Raw genomic sequence first — 20,074 nt, 5'->3', positions numbered from 1 at the left:
CAGATACAATAGGGTCCTTGCACTCCGTGCTCGGGCCCTAATAAACATTCGAATTACAATAGGGTCCTTGCACTCCGTGCTCGGGCCCTAATAATAATAAACATTCGAATTACAATAGGGTCCTTGCACTCCGTGCTCGGGCCCTAAATAAGACATTTATTTAAAGAAAAAGTCATATATATTTATTTATAAATATTTTTACAAGGTCACACACCTGTAAATATTTTTTTGGAAACATGTTTGTAGTTTCTGGTTTTAAGAACCATTACCAAATGCTTATTCTGGATGAAAGGATGTGGTCACATGACCCACTGGCTGCTCTGTCCTTCATTTGAGAAGCTGTGTGTGGACTGACCCTCAAAAAAGTTAAAGGTTTTGTCACTACAACACGAGAACTTTTAACTGCTGGAAGCAGACGCTAATAATCATACAATGTAATGGTTTGCTATGATCTGGATTACACTAAGTCACAGACACAGGTTTTATCCAGTAGCATGGATTGTACAGAGTGAAAATGAAGCCCTGGAATATATAAAAGGGGCGTGACTTGTAGGATTTTAAGAATGAATAGTTGCCATTTTTTTAGAATAGAATTGTTACGTCTTATTTTTACACTTTGCAGAGGTCAGAGTGTGTTTTCTGTTTTACTAAATACATTGACATGCAGTTATATTCCAATAAATGTTTGAAGCATGTGTATGAGATGTGTTGTTATCCACATCCTTGCAGAACTGAACCTCATAAAACGCAACAGATGATGGAAGAAAAAGCCTTACAGTTGTTGGAACATGCCCAATGAGGTTCTAAAAGAGCTGAGAAGTTGGCATTGAGTTTTTTACCATTCTGGAGGAATGTTATTCCGTTACTGAGGGCTGGCAACAGAGACAGCACATCTATCTATTCTTTTTTCAGCTATTTGTTTTATTTGCACTGATAATTGGTGAACTGTAATTCATTTACCGCTTGTAATATCGTTTTTGTCTTCTTCTTCGAGCTGCCAAGACATGTGACTTTTTTCCCCCCTTTGTTTCTGTCATGACCTGCGGGCACATGAAGCAGATACTGGTTGGCAGATCTTAAATCTCTTGAATGACTGTGAACAGTTAAAAGCTCTCTTTCGTAAACTAGGGCTAGGCCATGAAAAGCATTGAAAACAAATAATAAAAGTTTAAAAACTCACTAAAATGAAAGTTTTGTTTTTAACATTTTCTTGTGGCATTTTTCTGATTGTGGAGGATATATATGAAGAAATTGAAGCTTTCTGAGTATTTCTTTATTCAAATCATTGTGAATCAGGAGCAGACGCAAAAATGCTGATGGAAAAAGCTTGTAGCTATGGCAGAGAAGCTACTATGGCAAGCCACAAGCTCCCTTCTCTGCTGCATTCTGTAGACAACTACTAGATCAATGTATGTCTTTGTTTTCCTCGTCCGAGCTGGAATCTGGCTCACAACTTTGTTCCACTGGGAATGTTAGGTTGGGGTTGTGAGGGGCTGTAATATTGCAGGAGAACATGTCAACAGATGGAATGTTGGGATGGGGTCTGCACCAACAGTCTCGCCCACATCTCAGAGGTGAACCTCTATTGATCTCCAGCCACTCTGCATAAACAATGTCCAAGAAATAAAAAACTGGGAACGCTTTGAAAGTAGATTAAAAGATTATGGGAGCGAGACTTTAAAACTCTAGATTATCTAGGAACAGTTAAAAGCTCTGTTAAGTAAACTGTGGCAAGATCATGAAAAGTTCTAAAAACAAGTAGTAATCATTTGAGCTGAACTTTAACAGGTAGCCAGTGAAGTGAGCTTAGGACTGGAGTTTTTGCTGATTGGCACCAAAGTAACAGAGATTTACAATATCCGAGAGGTAATCAGGACGTGGATCGTTGTTCCAAGAGCATTCTGGCTCAAGGAAGGTTTAGTTTTAGCTCAAGGGAAATTCAGCAAAAAGGGCGTGCCTGTCATTAAAGCAGCTTTGATGGTTCTCTGGCATCGGCTGTGAACCCGTCCAAGACCAGGTGAGATGGATGGATGTTTGTCTGAATTCTGTTTTACACTGAATGACAACGGGACTGGATTGGTTGCCTCATAAGGCAAGAACTGAATTTAGTTCCACTTAACTTGATTCTCAAGCAAGCTTCAATTTGAAAGTGGTAGAGCTGGACATAGTGATATTTCATGACAAGAAGGACAATGATTTTCCTTTTTTTGGGGGGGGAGGATGGTGATGTGATAGTTTTGTGATTATGAATATGTTTTAATACAACAAAATCAGCCACTTCCTGTCCCTGCCACCTCAACAACTTATCATGTATGAAACCAGTGAACTCAGCTTGTCAGCCTGTCAGAGAGTCTGCCATCACCAGAGATGGTGTAGGTCAGCGTGGTGTGCGTATGTAGCTGAATACCTTCTGGGGCCGCGGTGCACAAAATGAACAGGAGCAGGGTGTGTTTCCACTCTCACATGGATGACTCTGAGCAATCAAGAGGAAATGTGCCTGCGAGATTCTTGCTTCACTGGGAATTTCTCCATTCTCCACATAATGGTCAGTGCAACTCTTTTCCTGGGTACCTGTGAAATGCTTCTGAATTGCAATGAAACTGAGCAAATATCCACACCAATTCATCCTCCAATGCAGCCCTGATTTACTGAAGAACAAAGGCTTATGGGTCAAAAGAAACCAGTCAGATGGAATTCTTCTGTTGTCTTTCCTGTGCAGTCGAATTACTTTAAAAACCAAGAAAGTTAGCCATATTGAATAAGATGATGACCATGTATGCTGAAAAACACATTTTTGTAAAGATGTGTATCTTTTCGTCCTAAATTCCACAATTTGACAACTCTTTATAGTAATGTATAAGAACAACTGACAGAACCATACTTTCATTATAAATTCATTATTTTAGTTTTTAATTTCAGCTTCCACTGGCGACTGCAACGAATGTGAGAATTTAAACGCCTTGTGTGGATAGTACCTTTGTAAATTAAAAACGTGTTAGCTTGTAAGATCACTCACTTTAGTTCCCGAGTCGGAGAAATGGGACTGTGTTAGACTTGTTTGCAAATTGTGGGAAATTAATGACATAATTTTACTGCTTCATAAAACTCTAACAATACAATGTATCTTTTTTGTTAATTCTCGAGATGCCTTAATTATTTTTTTAGGGACTGGATGCCTTGAAAAACAAAAGAAAAAGCCACACTTGCCTGTGCCAAAAGATTCAAACAGATGGACTGAGTGTTTTCCAAAAAGCAATTAGCAGAGAAAAAAATATAAAGATATCAACTGAACACAGGAAAAAAAGAATTATTTCAAAAATGTCTTCAAAAACAAAAAAGAAAAGAAAAGAATGGACAAACCAATATCACTGAAGCTACTAAAGTGTGAAAACTGAGCTGTTTAAAAGTACAAAGATCTAACAATTTAGATGTCTTATAATTTTTTTCAAAATGAGTTTGGTTGCTTTCAAATGGGGCATGTCTGAAATAATTATATACACAATTTTGTCCTAATATATTAATACAAGATTTAATTCAGACTGAGCAGTATGCTCTAGGTTGCTTAAAATTGTGTTAGTCAGAAATTCCATCTACAAAAAAAGGTAAAAACCCAAGAGTGCTCTTAGTTAGAATTTTTCTCTAAGTTTAAACCTCCTCAGTGAGCTCTCAGTGTCGATAAAGTCCAACAGTTTAGGCAAAATTTGTGATCTAAGCAGGGACACAGCTGCACAGTTTTCTACAGTCCATCCCTGACCTTCTCATCTATCTCTGTTAGGAGGTTAGGAACAAGAAACCCCATAACAGGTTAAGCTTGATGAATCCTTGCATTGCAATGTACAAAGACCACGCCAAAGATCTGGCAGTTCTGCAGTTTTAGACAAAGAAAAAAGTCACTGCAATGATTCTCCCCGAGATGCTCAGACATTTCTGACACTAATAAAGCCTTTAAAATGCACAACATGAAAGAAACCTTTTTTTTCTTTAATTAAATTGCAACATAACATGCACAAACGTTATTTGTTTCTCTTTGAACAGGTTTTTTTGTTTCACATTCATACCCTTCCATGCATTTTCAAGCACTTAGATGATCATAACAGAAGAATATATGAGGCAACAATAAAAAGTTGGATGGTTGGAAAATGAGATTGGCATTGGAATTAATTTAATCTATGAGCGACGGACAGCAGTGAACCCGGATGCCTGCTCCCAACTTGTATGATGTTTTTTAGATTTATACAAGCCGGCTGCAACAGTCTGAGTTGATGGATTATAGATGGAAGCTACAGACATAATCTTGATCCTTCTATTTAGTGTCTTTTTGATTGACCTTACGGAACTCTATGTACAAAGCTGCAGTGTTCCCTGTTAATTTCTAATAATATCCATATTTTGTCAACCACAAAGCACTGCAGTGCCTAGATTCAACTCACCTTTTGTTCTATTTGAGGATTTAAGTGTACCCCTGTTTTGTTACTCTATTCACTGGGCTGGGCATCAAATGTCACTGAACTAAAAACCGCCCATTTAGCTAGTTTGAAGAGTTTAAAACAACTTTTCCCTGGGATGTTGTTATGATTACATGCCAGTGTTGTAATCAGGGTCGGGTGACAGATTCAAACAAATGAGATGCCTCAAAAAGTGGAGAAACTACAATAAATAAAGCTGAAGGTACTGCACAAACTAGGATGGCTTAAAAATAACTGCAAGCAATGATCAATCCCTTCAACACCAGAGATTTAGCTCCAGTGTTATCAATTGTTCCACTACTGTAGCTCTACAACCATTTACACAATTGATGTAAATTCAAGTGGTTTCTGTTATGCAACACTTTACATTAGTGAAGTGTTCACACAATCAACACAAATCAGCTAATTGTGTCACAAGGAAAAGAGATTGCACCACACCACTATGCATCACTTTACATTAGCATGACAGTCCAAAGCCAATAGGGAAAGCCCCTTTTATCTCCGTTAGAATCAGCGGATTCACGTTGATCGTGATTGAAGAGTTACAGTAGGTCAAAGAGTGTGAGAAGTTTAGAAGAACTATTTCAAAATGACTCGTCCATTGGAGTGCTTTGCTTTGTGGGAGGGGCTAAAGGTGCTGTCGCTTGTTGATAGGAATAAGAACATGTTTCAAGTCAGGGTATTCTGTAGTCTCCATTAATACAAAAAACAATTGATCTGTCTCCTTTTGCCTTTTAGAAAAGAGGTCTGGGCTTCTATTGGTCAAAGAAGAAGAGGAGGAGGGTTTGCAAGCAGAAAGAGAAAAGTAAAGGCAGGTGAGAAATTTTAATATTGGAACTTTCACAGCAAAAGGTAGAGACCTGAGGGAAAGAAGATGCGTGGATCCCCTGCATCCACATTGTGTGAATTGTTTTTCATAAATTAACAATGTGCAATATTTAATGTTCTGTAGAAAAATCAAAGGGAATCTTTGGGAAATTATATTTGTCCTGAACTCATCTTTGTGAGAACTAAAATGTAAACACTAAAATACTATTTTCTTCTTAAAGGTTTAACTTTTTTGGCTAAGGAGGGGTCATTTTAGCAATCCACAGAACTACATTATGATTGCTAAACATATTACATGATCCCCAATTTTGTACACCCTCTTTTGTTTTCTGTTTTTTCATATTTTTTTACAAAATGTTGATGCCCAAACAGTATTCCTGTTGCACTAATAGGAGATTAACCCTTGTGCTATCTTATGACCCCAGCCTTACGTTGACGTGTTCTCCATACCATGACAAAGGTGGATAAAGGTGGAAACATTTCATGTAATCCATGGACACCAGTGAAGATCACAAATCATTGAAGAAAAAAGGTTCAGTGCACTGTCTTGTGGGGTCTAGATGACCCAACTACCAATGTTAAAGTGCCTAGGATAGCATTAAGCAGCATGTGTGCTTTTTAATTTTTTTTTTTGAATATCATCAATTTTCTAAACCTTCTCCCTTTTGGGGTCTTAAGGATGCTGGAGCCTGTCCCAACCACTGTAGGGCAAAGGCAATGTTCAAGTAGGACAGTTTATCACTGAACTACACAAAAACAGACACTCAGATTCACACCATGGGGCCTTTCAGAGTCACTAGTTGACCTATGATGCATGTTTTTGGTCTGTGGGAGGAATTCTGAGTGCCTGGAGAAAACCCACGCATGCATGGGGAGAACATGCAAACTTCACAGTGAAGGGACCCAGCTTTGAACTGAAGCCTTCTCACTGTGAGGTGAAGGTGATAACCACTGCACCACCATTCAGCCCTTTTTATTAAACAAACTACTCCAAAATAATAACATGCCAATACTGGCTGGTATTGATTTTCAGAAAAATAAAATTGAAAGGATTTTACAAAAAACAACAACTGTAGGGAGCTTTAAAAAATAAAAATAAAAACTTGCTTTATTCTTGTAATGCTTGCATTTGCATGGCTCCTTTTTTAAAAATAAATAAAAACCATCTACTTCTTTGTTTTCCTCCCATCCCATCATGCCCTGCAGCTTCACTTTTGAGCAGTGCAATCTCCTTATTTTTTACAGGACACTTGGTTTATTGCTAAGTGTTATTATTTTGTAGAGAAACCTAAATTGGGAATTTGTCCTTAGCTTTAAGCAAAGCTTTTAGAGTTTAAAGGCGGCCAAGCGGCTAATGCTGGTTGCTTTTTCACTTGACAATTCAGCGAAACTGTGGGTCCACTTTGCCTTTGCACATATTTTGCCCTATAAAATCATATAAGAAGAACAAAAATAAAATATAAAAGGGAAAAAAAGATCAATTAAGACAAAATAAAACAAAAGTCAATGACAGCTTCATCTAGAAATATGAAGAAGGCTTTTGTGCTGCTAAAAAGCAGAGCTACTCACGAATTGATGTGATAAAAAACTTGGATTTCTTCACTAAAAACTGGCTGAAAGTAGAGAAGGCCGTGACAGAACACAACAACCAAAGACAATGTTTCATGATTTCAAGTTTCATGAGTTTGCGTCATGCAAACCAAGAATAGCAGACATTTGTGCCCTGAAGAGAAGAAAAAAAAAAAAAGAGAGCTTCTACAGTACACAGTGATGGGAGTTTGTGCTGCGGAAATTTCCCTCACTTCTCCATGAAGCTGTGGCACTTTTTCATGCGACACTTGACATCACACAGGATGGTGTGCTTTTCTTGTTTCCTTTTGTCTGAAACTTTTTACATTCATTACAAAAAATACATTTATATACCCCCTGATTATAGAATTTAAGTTATGTACATTTTAAATAAGAAAATTTTCAAAAAGTTGTCAACAAATATTGAACAGTTTTTGGTTTAAAATAGTTTGTCTTGCTTCATATGAGTTTTCAGTGTTCAAAGATTTGCTTGAATTTTTTTTAGTTCGTCAGACATGAATTTTTCATTACTCGCATTTACTCGACTGTTATTGTCTGGTGGAACTGAATAAAAATAAAAAGTATTTTAAATTTACAACTGAAGGAATTGTGGAAACAGAGGCAAAAACACAAGGAGTAAAGAATTATCCACAAACCAGCAGCAAATGGGCTTTCTGCTTCCTGAAAAAACAAAGAAACATATCACAACTACAGCAAAAACAGGCCTTTTACAGGTCAAATACAGTTTCCTTGCTGACAATTTTTGTTTTTAAGACTAAGGCTACGTTCACACTGCAGGGCTTAATGCTCAATTCGGATTTTTTGAAAAAATCCGAATTGTTTGCTAGACCGTTCACATTTCCAAGTAAATCCGAACTTTTGTGATCTCCAGTGTGACCGTGACACGACCCAAACGAGACCCGCATGCGCAGAAGCCAGAAGAATACTCAACGGTGAACGACGTCACTTGTTTGCGGAGCAGATGTCAACAACAGTGTTGTCAAAAGCGGAGCTCTTTTTGTAATATTAAATTTATTTTCACGAAGGAGCAGCACAATTACAATCTTCTCATTTTAAGAAGGCAATGGAGTCGGGATCGTCTGTACCCACTGTAGTGGAATGGAAATGTGTATGTGTTGGAGCCGCTCGCCCGCGTGTGTGCAAGCGCGTGCCACGATAGAGAATAGGGGGGGGGGGGGGGGGCAGTGTGTGCGCGCATTCATGTTGTGTGTTACGGAGGACGGTAATAAAAGAAGGTTTCCCCCAAAATAAATGCTATGGACTCTTTATTAACCCGTTCTGAAGAATCTAAGGATCAGAACAGGGAGGAGGAGGAGGGTCGCCTCGGGTCCCCCGCGCTTGAGCACGGTCAAAGGGGAGAAAGAAAAAAAAGTTATCGCGGGAAAGGTTCAACACCACGCTCGGCCATTTATCTGGAAATTTTTTCAAAAACCGCCCAGTTGCGATCAGAGCCCTGGAGTTTGGCCTTAAAAGAGCGATCAGCCCAAATATTAATCCAATCCGTGACCTGCTTCCCTTCCACTGTCTGGTCTCAGCAGCATCGTCCACCATGGTTGATGTTTACGTTCTCGTTCCCGCCTACTTCAACGCAAAATGATGACGTTTGTTGCGTGTCGATGACGTACAGTTCGGAATCAAGTCGCCTGGCCGGTCAGACGGCGGTCGCAATTGAAAAGAACGGCTACAATTCGGAATCAGGACGGCAAACCCACGGGGCCTGGGTCGCAATTGAAAAGATCGGATCTGTGTCATTCAGACTGTCATGAAAAGATCGGAATTGGGCCGCTTAGGGGCAAAAAATTCGGAATTGGGTCGTTTCAGCGTTTCAGTGTGAACGTAGCCTAAAAGTCCCAAGGAGCATTTGGCCTTTCTACCTATAAGACCCAAAGGGCAGACAATCGGCTGGAAGACTTTTAGCTAATCTCCTAAATCAACTGTGAACGACTGCTTTTCTTATGAAAATAAGGCAGATACTGGCGCACCATAGGTGGGGCTATCCTAAATCACTTCAATGAAACTTGTTTTTTATATTGCTATCTTTGGTGAAAGATCCAGGCACATGGGTTTTTTCCTTAAGATTTACTTTATAAAAATAATAAAAAAATACATTTTTACACATATTTGCAAAGAATTCAAAAATGTCAGTGAATACATTCCAGCAATCACTCACAATCCTGGCACTGCCACGGTTTCTCTCTTCTGCATTTGCCATATGTGTATCTGTAGCAGTCAACACATCGCATACTGGTAAAATGGTAAATGGCGTATACTTATGTAGCGCCTTTCTTCCTACAAGGACAAAGCGCTTTACAGTCACAGACCCATTCACACACACATTCACACACTGGTGGCGGCTCAGCTGCCAAACACAGGCGCCTGCCTACCACCAGAGGCAAGGTGGGGTTCAGTGTCTTGCCCAAGGACACTTCGACTCATGGGCGTGCAAGGCGGGAATCGAACCTGCAATCTTACGATCATGGGTCGACCACCCTACCGCTGCACCACGGCCGCCCACTGGCATGATTGTTCTTGCACTGGTGCCTGACCTGACACGTGGCTCTTTTTCCAGGGCTGGGTTTGGAAGGTTGTTGCCGAAGCAATTCTTCTTTTTGTGCCTTCTTTGCATCCACACGAGAGTTAGCCAACTCTCTTGCAAGCTTCGCCAGGAAGTCCACTCGTCTCTCCTGCCTGCCGGTGCATGCTTGATACAGCACATGTGCATTCCGTGCTGCCATTTTAATCATGTTATAGAACACAGCGACCGGCCAGCGCCGTGTTCCTCTGCGGACAGTGTACTCCCGCATCATCTGGTCTATCACATCCACTCCACACTTTGTGGTGTTGTAAAGGGCGACGGTCTTTGGCTTCCTTTTGGTGGTATTTTCAGTCTGAACCACGCTGTGCATGTTGCTGAGAATGTAGACGGTCTTCTCCCTTTTGGGCGCGTACATCGTCAGCGTGGCACCAGTGGTTGAAAACACCTAATTAAGATGCAAAGTTTTTATTTTCATAGCACTTTCACAAACAAATTAGAAACACATAAACAGAGCAACGAGAAACCTGCCACAAACCTGAGTGGTGAATTCATCATGGTCTGTCTGCCTAGCATATTGTGGAATTTCCCGGCGAGTCTTGTTGACTGAGCCGAGGATGGTGGTCTTCCGGCTAAGCAGTTGTTGCGAAAGTGACAGCGATGTGAAGAAGTTGTTCGTGGGTAACATTTCTGCCCTTGTCTAGGAATGGTTCCATCAACGTCATCACAACATTTTCAGACACTCGCTCCCCACTGGGATGACTGGGGTCCTTGCCAAGATATGGGAGGACATTGCAAATGTACTTGGGTTTTAAGTCATAAGCCACCCAAAACTTGATTCCAAACTTGTCAGGCTTAGTTTCAACTTATTGCAGGAAACGGCAGCAAGTCTTTGACGGGAAAAGCTGTTCACCAACAATTATGTGTCGACCGGGGTTGTAGGATGTTATGCAGTTGGTGACAAATGATCCACATACACCGGAAATTGCAGCAAACTTATCAGTCTTTGCTCTGTCACTGTGGGTGGACCTGTCATCAAAGCGTAGGTGTCGCATGATGCCTTGGAAGCGGTTCCAGGACATAGTTCTAATGATCTGTGGGTTTCACAGGTTTGCTGACCAGCAGTCACTTAGTGCTGGAACCTTGGTAAGTCCCCGCAAGAGGACAATTGCAACAAATGCCATTAGTTCAGGGAGGCCCATGAACCAATCATCATGCTCTGTATGCTGTGCATGTTGAACAGTCCATTCTTGAATTCTGTGAAGCATTTCAAGACTGGAAAAACAGAGGAAGCTCTGAAAGCGACTTGAGATACTACTCCTGGCCTTATCTGTTGGCTCTCCTTCTCCGGTGTAAGCTTCGATAGGGGTGAAATGGAGATGCTCCCCCACCTGTTCTTCACGCCACACTGTGCCATCTTTTGCTGTCTCTGACACGTCAGTCGACAAACAAGGTTTCTTTTTGGTTTGAGGTCCAGTCTCTTCATCTGCAATGTGAACAAGTTCAAATTGTGAGGAATGATCACTTTATATATATAGTTGTAGCGTTAGATAAGTTAATTCTTTTCTAAGAGTTCTGGTAAATCCCCTGTCCGTCCTGGGGGAGGATCCCTCCTTCATGTGGGCACCCCTGAGGTTTCTTCGTTTTTTCCGGAATCCTTAGATTTTTTCCGGAATCCTTAGACCCCACCTCTGCGAAGTGGGGTCTAAGGGCAGGGATGCCAGTATAGCTTAGTCAGTTTGTTAGTTCATTTTAGTATTTTCCTATTGAACTCTTTGTATTCATGATCCTTTTGAGTTCATGTTTTACTTCGAAGCCCATCGAGACGACTGTTGCTGCGATTTTATGCTATACAAATAAAATTGAATTGAATCAAGACAAATGATATCACAAATGCATGCACAGACACTAGTCCAGTGTCTCCTCCTCTGTATCTGAACATTTTCTTGTTTGAAATTAAATAGGAAATACGAAATAACATAAAATAAAATCTAACCTGAAGACAGCTCAGATAGGAAGGAAGACATTCGCAGTGTGGAACTGAGCGAGGACAGCGAGCGAAAAAACTTTAGACTTAGACTGTTAAGACTGCACAGTGCTCATCAAATCTGCTGGACACAGTCTGGACTGGACTCAGATTCAGAGTCTGAATCTGGCTGAAGTTCTATGTGTATCTCCATCCGAGTCACAAGGGTTTACTTTGCTCAGGATACTTTCCTATGCCTGCCGAGTGGAGAGTCTTCGCTGCATTTTTGTTCCTTAGGGAGGAGGTTCACACAGCACAAATTTCCCGAGGCCACTGACGTAGTAGGCTATGTTCAGTGAGGTTTTTATCCACCTTAGCACGAAAGGAATTACCTCTTATTTGTGAGCAAGCTGCTTCTATGGGTCTAAAGATGTGCAATTTTACACCCATTGTAAAAATCTTTTAACAGTTTAATGCCTTAAATTACCAAAAATAAATGAATAATGGAATAAAGTTTGCTACACGGCACTGTCTGTAAAATGCATGGGCAGGTAACAAAACTGGAATAACTGAACTTTTCAGAGATTAGTTAATAAACAAAGTTTGCAGCAAAATCGGAAGCATTTTTCTGTTTTGTGATGATGTCAGACCCATATTTCTAGGAAAGGTCCTACACATGACGGAATATAAATCGTGAGGAGCGATGGTGATTATAGACTATAAGCAGGTTGGACACTGATGGAAAAGACAACAAAGCAGATCGCACAATAAAAGTCATGACTGAAAAAAAAGTACAATTAGAAACTTCCTCTAATTACAATTTAACATAAAACAAGAACAAATAAAAGACCTCAATTGTAAACGGACTCCAGTTGCAGACTAAAACTCTGTGAAAGAAATGTTCCCAAAGGGAACCACAGCGGAGGTGGATCACATTTCGTCAACCATCATCAAATCTTAAGTCGTTTATGTAAAAATATTAAAAGCATAAAGAGTCATGTTAGGACTTGTTGAACTACCACAATGCGATGATGACAAAGCTAGGGACTAGACAAAACTTTCAAGAAACTCAAGTTATTTCTTTTTGTCAGTTACTCCTGCAGGTTGTATTGCTGCAACCGTGTCCCTGTGTACACTTACTTAATCCGGTTTACACCCTATTCTACCCCTTGAACTCAATTTTTTTCATTTTCTATTTAAATATTAGCGTCTTTTTTCGTTTGTTTGTTTTAGACAGCACAGCTTTGTTGGTAATTTGATCTTTTTATCATCTTCAAATCTATTAAATCAATGTTTATGTCGAACAATTGCACAAAGTTTTACACAGCATGCTGCACTCTGAGTGTCTATACAATTTGAATGAATTTGAAGTAAAGCAAAATCGTAATAGTTAACACACTCCTTACATGTTGTTAGACGGATGAGACTGTGTCTTGTTTTGAACAATAAAAATTCTTGCGCAAGCATGGGGTCATCTAAGATAGCAAAAGGGTTAATTACAAAAATTGAGGATTTTACAAGTTAGCTTAAAGACCTACATTCTGTCTTTAAGACTGCGTCCTGTCAACGAAGAACTTCTAATGAACCCTTGCCGCTCTGCATAAACCATGTCCCCGAAAACCACACAGGTTTTTAGATTTTGGCTAAAACCGGCATAATCATCACTAAAAGACCATTGGGAAAGCTTTAAAAAATAGATCAAAAGATGATCGGAGTGGGTCTGTAACTTGTGCTATCCTACGCACTTTAACATTGGGAGTTGGGTCATCTAGACCCACTAGACAGTGCTCTGAACCTTTTTTCTTCAATGATTTGTGATCTTCACTGGTGTCCATGGATTATATAAAATCCTCTTCACCTTTATCCACCTTTGTCATGGTAGGGAGAACACGTCAATGTAAGGGTGGGGTCATCTAAGGTAGCACAAGGGTTAAAAGAAATAATATGCTGTGTTAAAATGAACACAGATTTGTCATGATAACCTTTTGATGAGATACGTCTCAACATACTAAGGCCATGAAACAAAAGACTGTGACTCATGCAAAGTGACTAAGTCAGCCTTTTTTTCCCCAAGTCTCGTGTGAGATTTGTTTGGACTGAACGGCAAACAAAAGTGCACTTTCCAGAAAAAGTGCTGATGCAGATAGACATTTCTGTACAGTGCTCCAGTTGCCTGACCTAACTGTGGAGCAGTCATTTCATCTTATTGCATATGTTCTTATCGCTACAACCATATAATGTGCACACCTGATTGCCACTGAGTAACAGTCTTCTGTGATTACAGTGTGTTCCTCTCCTTGGACGTGCAGACACACACCTGGCTGCTACCGAGTAATCACCTCCTGCGCGTTTCCTGGGGACTTGTGCGCACACACACATGCACACATAGACACATGCATGTGCACACACTGAAGCATGCAGTGCCATTTTACCCAGAGGAATAATCTCTCCCTCAGCTGCTGGTATTTAGAGCGAGTGAGTGAGTGAGTTTCCCATAACTGGATTACTGCGGCCACTCCTGCAACTGCAACAGGGGAGAGAGAGCAGCTGCAGGACTGCAGAGATCTCAACTTATAGGATAACAAACATCCGGGGGATGTGCGGCAACAGTGGTCACAAGCTGAACTGAGGTTCTGTGTAATGCACACAGCTTCCTTGATACCTTTTTTTTTTCGGCCACCATGGTTAAAATTAACTGGTTCAGTCATATTTTAGGCTGCAGGCACTTCAAATCCAAAGCACTTTAGCCTAAATATCTGCAAAAGTCAGCAAATATGGACCCTGTGCAGCTCCAAGGAGGGGATTTACTGAGCCAAACATAGTAGTAGGTGGTCAGAAATTACACAAAATACAAGTTAAGCCAAGTTAAAGCGCATTTCTTACAGGTGGAGGTGTTATTAGAGCTCAACAGGTAACCAAACAAAGGAAACTGCTTATCTGCTGCTTGTTTCTAGACCTAGTCTGATGAAAATTGTGTTTTAACAAGTTCTTTTAGCATTCTCCTAATGTTGGTGGACATATGTAAAGAAAATGAGCATTTCTGGTTATTTATTTATTCAAATTGAATCAGGAGCAGATGAAAAATGCTGTTTGAAAAAATTTGTTATGTAGAAAATATGCTGGGCTGGCCACATGCTCCTTGCTCCACTGATGCAGATCCATGTATGTCTTTGTTTTCCTCGTCAGAGCTGTCATCTGGCTCAGAACTGTACAGCTGGATAGCTCCAGCGTTGCTCGCCATTTCTTTTTAGCACCAGTAATGTTAGGTCGGGGGTTTGAAGGGCTGTAAGCTAGCAGGAGGGTGTGTAAAGAGCTTGTAGTTATCTGTGATAGGAAGGGTGGGTGGTGTCGCTCTGCGCCAGTGGTCCCGCCAACAACTTAGGGGTGAATTTCTGATGAATTGCTGCCTATTAGCCCAACATGCACTAGGATGCACACTAGGATTTTTTGGATGTAAATTTGCTAAATTAAAGATAAAAAAAAACTTGAAAAATAATTTTATGTTGCAAGCTCCATCACCAGAGAAACAGATCTCCATAATTAGGATTCAAACTTGTTAGAGATGAGATTGGAACATTAGTGTTTATATAAACATAGACCCTGTGGTCTCACTTTTAATTAAAGGATGTCATCTTCAAAAGGGGGAAATTAAGTTGAAAAACTGAGAGACCTGGGAGTAAAAGATGCAAAAAGATAGTTAAGCTGGGTTTAAACAGAACTGTAAACTGATCTTTATCAGATTCTGAAATGTGGTCCTGCTCCTGATAAAGGCCATGCTGCATGTATGCAACAGTTATTATTGCTGGAAAAACTAGAGAATAACTTAATGTTATTTTGCTTTGACATTTTAAAATTGAGATTAAATAAATTACATATATAAGAAATAACATTACTGTCTTCATGTCAGCAGTTGTAAATTCACACAGGTATGGTCATACCTGTGTTGCATTTGCCCTCAGAGAAACCAAAGCAGCCAGTTGTTTGTAAATTGAAGTAATTTCCATGATGCATCCATTTTTTGAAAACCCCTCTGTTACAATGTAAGCCCATTGAAGTGCATGAACTGCAGGTGGGAATACATGCAGGCACTTTGGTATTTCCACACACATGGAGTTTTCTCATACAAACCCTTTGACCTCCTGGTCATTCCAATCATCACAGCAAACGGTTGAGGCTCTAGAAGACAGGATTGGTTGTGCAGTTAGACCTTTTTCTTATTTTTAGCACAAAAAGAGAAGCAGTGATATGGCTGAGAAAAAAAAATAAACCTCATAAAGTTGTGATGTAACCTGGAGTAAATAATACAGTATATATGTGGGTATTGATTAATCTGCAAAAATATTAAAATTTTTGACCTTGCACTACATTGTACAGTCATTTCCTTTTATTCTTAGGGGCCTTCTTCACTAAATGTTATCTTTCTTGAAGTGCCCCCTAAAAAACCTCACTGAGAATCACTGAGATTTGAAAAATACACAATTTCAATCAATAAGCTCACAAAAACATATAATGGGATGCAACTGAGGAAGGGGGAAGGGAGCGAAACAGCACGCTATGAGTGACACGCAGGGGTTCATGGATCAGGACGGTGGCTATGTCTTACTAAACAGCTCTAAGAATCAAATTCATCGACTTTGACCAGCTCCAACTGATGTGTAAGAGTCTAATGCAGCTGTGAAAACTATTAGTATTTTAAAGTGTAGTTTTTTGGCTAAGGAGGGGTCATTTTAGCAATCCACAGAACTACATTATGATTGCTAAACATATTACATCATGCCAACTTCCGCCTTAAATACAACAACAACAAAAAAAAAATACAACCTGCATCAAAACTGTTATTTTCTATAGATATAAATCCATTGCTGTTTGAACATTCTTAGCAGCGTCTGTGTAAAAATAGAGAGACGGTTGTGCAGAGGGGGATTGGTTGTGTGGGGACATCTGGCCACAATACATACAGTGGGGCAAAAAAGTATTGTTAGCCACTAATTGTGCAAGCGCTCCCACTTAAAAAGATGAAAGAGGCCTGTAATTTTAGTAAACCTTAACTGCGAGAGTCAAAATGAGAAATAAAAATCCAGAAAATCATATTGTCTGATTTTTAAAGAACTTACCGTATATGTCAATTATGGTGGAAATAAGCATTTGGTCAATAACAAAAGTTCAACTCAATACTTTGTTATCTATTCAATTCAATTCAATTTCATTTGTATAGCCCAAATTCACAACAACAGTCATCTCGATGGGCTTCGTATTGGTAATTGAAAAAGTTAAACATAAAATTAAAAGGATCATGAATACATAGAATTCAATAGGAAAATACTAAATTGAACTAAAAAACTGGCTAAACTAAACGGTCATCCCTGCCCTTAGACCCCCCTTCGCGGTAAGGAAAAACTCCTAATAAAAAAACAGATTCCGGAAAAAACGTAGAAACCTCAGGGGTGCCCACATGAAGGAGGGATCGTCTCCCAGGACGGACAGGCGATTTACCAGAACTCAGAGAAGAATTAACTTATCTAACGCTACAACTACACATTTAAAGTCCAGCAGACGAGCTTCATCCAGACAGAGTTGGGGGGACAGTCGGGGCGGGGTGCGAGTCGAGTCAGAGACAGGATCCACAGCCAGGTGTAGGAGCCTTTGTTTGGCAATGGCAGCAGTCAAACTTTTTCTGTGAGTCTTCACAAGGTTTATACGAACTGTTGCCGGTATTTTGGCGCATTCCTTCATGCAGATCTCCTGTAGAACAGTGATGTTCTTGGGCTGTCAATGGGCAACAAAGACTTTCAACTCCCTCCAAGGTTTTCTAGGGGCTCGAGATCTGGAGACTGGCTAGGACTCCAGGACTTTGAAATGCTTCTTATGAAGCAACTCTCCCGTTATCTGGGATCGTTGTCAGGCTAAAAGACCCAGCCATGTTCCATCTTCAATGGCTTTCCTGATGGAAGGAGACTTTTACTCAAAATCTGATTATACATGGCCCCATTTGTTATTTTCTTTACACGGATCAGTCTTCCTGATCCCTTTGCTGAGAAAAAAGCCCCAAAGCATGATGTTTCCACCCCCATGCTTTAGAGTAGGTATGGTTTCTTTGGATGCAACTCAGAATTCCTTCTCCTTCTTACCACCTTTCCAAAAAGTTCTATTTTGGTTTCATCTGACCATAGGACATTCTCCCAATCCTCTTCTGGATCATCCAAAAACTCTCTGGCAAACTTTAGACGGGCCTGCGCATGTACTGGCTTTAGCAGGTGGACAATTCTGGCCCTGCAGGGTTTGAGTCGCTGGCGTCATAGTAGTCTGATGGTAGCCTTTGTTACTTTGGTCCCGTCTGTCTGCAGGTCATTCACTAGGTGGTTCTTGGATTTTTGCTCACCGTTCTTGCGATCATTTTGACCCCACGGGGTGAGGTCTTTCGGGGAGCTTTAAATGGAGGGAGATCATCAGTCAGGTCAACAATTTGGTTCCTGGTGTCCTCAGACAGCTCTTTGGTCTTGGCCATAGTTGCATGTGGAGTGTGACAGTTTGAGGTTGTGGATAGGTGTCTTTTATATAGATAAGCAGTTCAAACAGGTGCCATTAATACAGGTAATGATTGGAGGACAGAGGATCCTCTTACAGAAGAAGAAATCTTGCTTGTTTGTAGGTGACCAAATCCTTATTTTCCAAGTCAGACAATGTGATTTTCAGGATTTTTTTTTCTCATTTTGTCTCTCACGGTTGAGGTATGCCTATGATGAAAATTACAGGCTTCTCTCATCTTTTTAAGTGGAAAAACTTGCACAGTTGGTGGCTGAATAAATACTTTTTTGCCCCACTGTATTTTAGAAAGGACTCCTTGTTTGTTAATTGCAGATTTCGTTTTCTTTGAAGTTAAAGGCTCTTACTCTGTCTACTCAATGCAGAGAAATTTAAAATAAAACATTCCTCAGAATATATAAAATAGAAGTAATGTCATGTATTTTTTCTGTGCTGCCAATACTAGTTGTCCAACGCAGGGCGTTTGAGCCCTGCGTGTATAAAGTGGGTCAGTGGGTTAACAAAATAGATGGAAGTTCAGGACAAAAACGCTCGCATTAGATGTGTATTCTACCCTCTGATCGATTTACTGAAAGCGTCACGTGCCCAAAGCTGAGTCACTGATTGGTAGATGCGATGCGGCGACCTAGCCAAAATTCAGATATTTGAACTCTGGCCGCGCCGCCCAAATTGCGCTGCTGCCAGACCATGCCGCGCCTGCCACTCAAATCGCGCTGCAGGACCGCAAATTGCATCTGTACCACTGACTTAACATTAAACATTAAACATTAAACGCGAACCACATTTGGTGTGAATGCAGCTTCAGGATCCGACCAAACACTCCGAGGGAAATAAAAAAAAAAATCCAGAATTTCTTTTTTTCCAGATAAATGCTGTGATGGAGGGATTTTCCTTCACTGACAGACCCAAAATAACAACTTCTGCCAAGAAACAGCCACCAGCGAGACGTGAATGAGAGCAAGCTGCAGGCACCGCAGCAGCAGTTCTGACACTTAATGAACAACCGTTCATCTGCTAAGAAGGTGTTGACAGCAGCCAGAACAAACTGTCAACAGGAGTTCTGCAGAGAGCGGTGGGGACTTAGCAGAGGAGATGCTTTTAACTTCTAAATGTTATTGTTGCTTTAGTTGATCTCCTGTTTGGGTCCACAACGTTACAAGAAAAGCAGAGCAAATCAAATTTTAAATGCTACAAAATAAAAAATAAATAAAAAATAGTCTATCAACATGTCCACTGAGGATGCCACTTTATCAAAAGGTTCTTTTTGTAATACACAAACGTCTTTTAATTCTCCTTGAGGAGGCTAGTTTACAGCAAATCCATTAGATCTGAGTTCATGGAGGTCCAATTTTGTGTGCTCGTACAAAAAAGGCAAATGTTAAGAAGAAGCAACCCTATCAATAGAATAAAAATATTCCAATGACAGCTCAACTAGGAAACAATAATGAAAATAAAGAAAAACATTTTGACAACAAAACAGAAAATACAAAAGAACAAAAATATTTCTAATAAATTTGGACATGGTGGTCAGGGAGCAGGCAGAAGCCGAGCTTATTAGACTCCCCCTTTTACTTTTCCTGCTGTTTTTACAACACATTATCATATGTCAACATATCCTTGTTATCATCAATAAATAATAATAATGACAAAAAAATTTACATTTTGTTATCACCACCATTCTTAACAATGAATCTCGCACTTCCACACATTATAATGACATACATTGTCTTTAAATTCTATTTTCACTATACAGTGACCAAACCATTTCTTTGTAAAGTGCTTTTAAGATATGAATGTTTTACCATTGCTTGTGTCCATTACCCAGAGTGGTCCATAATTTAACCCCTGATAAAGTGTACAATTTTTAATTAATTGTTAGTTATTTTTCTCAATTATTTTACAACCCAGAAGTAAGAATATTCAAACTCTAAGGTACCGCCTTTAACTCCTTCATGACGTCAACCTAGAGCCGGCCTCGGCAGCTCGACTGCGTTTCGCCCACAAAAACAAACAACATCCAAACTTTTGCTAAGATGGATGGATGTGCGTTTCTGGCAAACACTTCTAGCTCCATGGAGAAAGTGTGTGTGTGTGTTTATCTGGGGGCAGTGCGGGCAGCGCAGACTCTTCCTTGAAAGGGCGGTTCTC

The 20,074-nt window shown here is 40.1% G+C and overlaps 3 long non-coding RNA genes across 3 annotated transcripts in view; 2 read left to right on the top strand and 1 right to left on the bottom strand.

The window, feature by feature from the left end:
• Positions 1-20,074, top strand: part of LOC144994924 (uncharacterized) — a 591,488-nt gene that overhangs the window by 493,581 nt on the left and 77,833 nt on the right. The gene's annotated exons all lie outside the window — the stretch shown is intronic.
• Positions 1-20,074, top strand: part of LOC144994926 (uncharacterized) — a 405,433-nt gene that overhangs the window by 364,324 nt on the left and 21,035 nt on the right. The gene's annotated exons all lie outside the window — the stretch shown is intronic.
• Positions 13,228-20,074, bottom strand: part of LOC111947463 (uncharacterized) — a 152,021-nt gene continuing 145,174 nt past the window's right edge. Inside the window, exon 6 of the long non-coding RNA XR_013658644.1 lies at positions 13,228-13,251. This is a non-coding gene — a long non-coding RNA (uncharacterized LOC111947463). The remainder of the gene's footprint in view (positions 13,252-20,074) is intronic.

This window comes from Oryzias latipes, chromosome 10 (genome assembly GCF_053564925.1).
Source record: "Oryzias latipes strain Hd-rR chromosome 10, Olatipes_Hd-rR_3.1".
In the NCBI taxonomy this organism is placed as follows: Eukaryota; Metazoa; Chordata; class Actinopteri; order Beloniformes; family Adrianichthyidae; genus Oryzias; species Oryzias latipes.
The sequence above is the reverse complement of the archived record's forward strand: the minus strand, read 5'-3'. Positions and strand labels throughout refer to the sequence as shown.